Raw genomic sequence first — 4,773 nt, forward strand, 5'->3', positions numbered from 1 at the left:
TTATCTAGATTTTCCTTTGACTAATTAATTTAATTTCTAATAATATACTTTAATTCATTTATTTTAAATTAATCAATAAATGAAAAAAATCTTTGATTTAAGTTGGTCCAAGAATTAATTAAAATAAATAATTAATTTATAACTTAATCTATTTTTAAAGATAAATTCAAAATCATCTTGCATTATGAAATGCAATTTCGAAAATTGATTAATAAAATAAATAAAAAATATATATTTTGAAAATTATTTAAATTTAAGTTGAAAAAATAAATTTCAACTAAAAATAATTTTCTATTTAATTAAGTGTCATGAAAAAGAAATATTTAAGTATCATGATGAAAATCAACTTAGATATTTAATTTTCAATTTAATTAAATGTATTAAATTCAAGAAATAAATAATTAAGTGTAGAGAAGGCTTAATTATTAATCTCTATTTTAATACTAGGAAAAAATATACTTAAAATAAATTGTACCAAAATTAATTAATTAAATAATTAATTTCACAATGTATAATATTTTCCTATTTAATATTAGAAATAATAAGTAGTCTAGAAATAACTATCCAGAAAATATCTTATTTGACTAAGTATCTTTTCCTCAAAATTTGAAAAAAAATATCTAATTTAAGTTCTATTAGAAAAAATCTAGAACTTAAATATTTTTCAAATTTAAATTTAACTAAATATCAAAAAAATTAAGTTGTAACCACTTAATTTGAAAATATTCCATTTTAAGTTAATATTTGAAAAAATATCAACTTAAAAAATATCTAAAGAATCTTAATAACCAATTCCTAAAATTCCTCAACTTAATTTTGAAATTTGAAATTCAAAAGATATTCAGATTTAAGTTGATTAGTTAGAGATAACTAAATATCGACTTAAATAGGAATATTTAATGAAAAATTTAAATTAAGCTTCAGAAAGAATCTAGATGGTTAAAATTCTATATTTAATTAAATACAAGAAAATACATATAGTTTAGCTTAGAATAGAATTCTTTAAACTATAGTTTTCTTAAATTAATTTCAAAATAAATGAAATTAATTATGTTGCTAATCAATTTTATTAGGTTAAACTAATGTAATTAACCTAGTATAGTTATTCAAATCAGGCAAATGGGCCTTCACAATTGGGGTAGTTCATGTGAGGGGGAGCTGGGTTCAGTATGTCGTACCCACTTCTATTGGCCCCCAACTCTCACACAAGGCCCAAAAGAGAGCAATTTAACCTTAAAATAAATAACTGTTATTAATTGAATAGGTCCAAAAACTAAATGGACCTTAATAAAATCTATCAAAACTATGATATTTTATTTAGCAACAACAACCTATATGCATCTATAACAAAATTAAACATATAGACTCACACAGGCACACAATTTGGATGGATCCTATCATGTTGCTAGGTCATACACAGATGAAAGAAGATTGTGAAAATTACATGTTACAAATTATTTACTTGACCAAGGGAGCCATGAGTTAACCATGGCTATTTGCAATCAAGTAATAATAGGTTTTAAAAACTTACAAGTAAGCTAAAACACATACTCCTGCAACAAGGTTAACTGGATAGTTGGATGTAGGATTTATTTAATTTTAAATAATTAAATTCCGAAAAATAATTAAATAAAAAAATATTTATTTTCAAATTAAAAAAAATAAAATATTTATATATTTTCGAAATTAATAAATAAAATAATATTTAAAATTAAACCTACAATTTTGAAAAATTAGGTTTCAACTAACCTAAATATCATTTCAAAATTTGCTAACTACTTTTAAAAAATTAATGTTATTTTATAAATTAAATATTCAATAAAAATAAAAAAAATAAATAAATATCTTTTTCAGATTTTATGATTTAATTTAAATAAATAAAATAACAAAATTTAAAAGTTAGCAAAATATCTTACTTCTATTTAAAATTACATGATTATAGTTATCTTATTTTAAATTTAAATAAGGTCAAATTATTTAAAAAAAGTATTTAATTTAAAATCTGACCTTAAATTTAAAAAATAAGATAAGATATAATCAAATTTAAAAATAAGATAGATAATTAAGTAAAAAAGATAGATATTTACTATTTTCAAATTCAAATTAAACTAATATCATGAATTAATTTAAAAAAATTTAATTAATTTAATTATGATATTTAGAATTGAATTAGAAATAGTAAATGTCTAACTACAAAACTACACAAAAAATGGGAAGTTAAATCCATGAAATAGCATGAAAAATCGAAGAAAAACGAAAAAATTGCGAGCTGTACGGACTGCATACTGTCCATGAGCGCGAATGGGAGTGCTTGGGCGAGGAAACACGGGGCATCAAGGGTGCTGCATGATTTCCGCGTGCGCGTGGTGCAGTGACACCATCCCGATATTTTTCGAAACTTCAAAAAATCATAACTAATTCAAATTAAATCGAAATTGAGTTCTGTAAAAAATTAACTTGCTTAATTTTTTCCATACTATCCAATAAAAATAATTTCAGAAACATATATTCAATTATTTTTCACGAAAATTCACAAACATCAATCAATCATCAAACAACACTCAAAACAACATGATACCATCCAAAACACAAACAAATCGTTTTAAGTCCAAATTTCTTGCAAGAAAATAAATTACCATGGCTCTGATACCAGTTGTTGGAAATTATTTTACCAGGATCTTAGATCTACTCACAAGTATGTTGATTAACACCCTAAATATGAACTTCTAAAACGATTATGAAATAAACACATATAAAGTTTAGGAAACCTTACATTGGGTGCAGCGGAATAATATGACTCCTTCCGTTCAGATCTCTAACCCTTGTATCCTTTCTGTCGCAGAGTCTTATCAAGATCTGAACCTGGATCTCTTTCTCTGATTCTTTAGTGCTGAAACTCCTTCTTGTTGAATGTCTTTCTTCACGATCTTGCTCACTATGATTGATGTATCACTTGCTGTGTGTGGGAACTACTCTAACACTAAGTGATTTCGAAATTTCAAGGAAGAAGAAAGAGAAGAAGGTGGCGGCTATGTATAGAGAGAGAAGGCTCATGTTTTTCTCTGAAGGAAAAGTGTGAAAGTTAAGTGTAAATTTCCTGAAGCCTTCACTATCTATTTGTAGCATTCCACTAGGGTTAGGTTTGAATTATTTGGCATTAAAATAATGAAAATATCAGATGAAAAACCTATACAAGTGGCCGGCCTATACAATATGGATTTGAGCCTCACTTTTTGCAATTTTGTAGTTTTATCATTTCTGCATCTCATTTTCTCAAAAACGTCAATTTTCAAATTCAACCATTTAAATGCCAATTCCAACTATTTAATAACTATAAATAATTATTAAATAATATTGTCATTTATCATATTTATTAATTGAACCATACAAAGTATCATAATTAACAAATATGCTCCTAAAACTCTTTCTTTACAATTTCGCCCTTACTTAGTGAAAAATTCACAAATAGACATAGTCTAATTTGAGAATTATAATTGATTAATCAAAACCAATTATATGAGTCTTACAAGCAATATTATCTCAACTAGTGGGGGGACCATGGGTCTATAAAACCGAGCTTCCAATAAGCAGATCAAGAATTTATAACCTAAATTCACTGACTTATTAATTCTTCGTTGAATCCACGTATAGAACTTAGTATTGCACTCTCTGTATATAGAACGCTCTATATGTTCCACCATATAGACACATCATTAGTTATCCATTGTTATAATCCTAATTTGATCAATGATCCTCTATATGAATGATCTACACTGTAAAGGGATTAGATTACCGTTACACCCTACAATGTATTTTATCCTTAAAACACTTAACCCCGTATAAATGATATTTCAGCTTATGTGAAATGAGTACTCCACCATTTATTTTCGTTTGGTCAAGCTCGAAGGAGATCATCCTTTACTTACTATTCGCCAGATATAAGCTATAGATTCTATGTTTATGTTAGCGCTCCCACTCAATTGCACTACCTGTTGGAAATTATTTTACCAGGATCTTAGATCTACTCACAAATATGTTTATTAACATCCTAAATAAGAACTTTCTAAAACGATAAATTAAACACATATAAAGTTTAAGAAACCTTACATTGGGTGCAGCAGAATTAAATGACTCCTTCCGTTCAGATCTCTAACCCTTGAATCCTTTCTGTAGCAGAGTATTATCAAGATCTGAACCTGGATCTCTTTCTCTGAATCCTTGATGCTGAATCTCCTTTGCTGATGATCTTTCTTCACGATCTTCCTCACTATGATTGAGGTATTGCTTGATGTGTGTGGGCACTACTCTAATCACTAAGGTAATTTCGAAATTCAAAGGAAGAAGCAAGAGAGAGAGTGGAGGCTTAGGTTTTTCTGATTCAGAAAGTGTAATTTTCCTGAAGCCTTCACTATCTATTTATAGCATTCCACTAGGGTTAGATTTGAATTATATGGCATTAAAATAATGAAAAAATCAACTTAAAATACCTATAAAGGTGGCCGGCCATGGCTTAGTGGACTGGGCCTTGCTTTTTGCAATTTTGCAATTTTAACACCTTTTGTATCTGATTTTCTCAAAAATGCCAATTTCCTAATTCAATCATTTAAATGCCAATTCTAACTTTTTAATAACTATAAATAATTATTAAATAATATTGTCATTTATCATATTTATTAATTGAACCATACAAAGTATCATAATTAACAAATATGCCCCTATTAACTCTTTCTTTACAATTTCGCCCTTACTTAGTGAAAATTTCACAAATAGACA

The sequence above is a fragment of the Cannabis sativa genome, chromosome 4 (assembly GCF_029168945.1).
Source record: "Cannabis sativa cultivar Pink pepper isolate KNU-18-1 chromosome 4, ASM2916894v1, whole genome shotgun sequence".
Classification (NCBI taxonomy): domain Eukaryota; kingdom Viridiplantae; phylum Streptophyta; class Magnoliopsida; order Rosales; family Cannabaceae; genus Cannabis; species Cannabis sativa.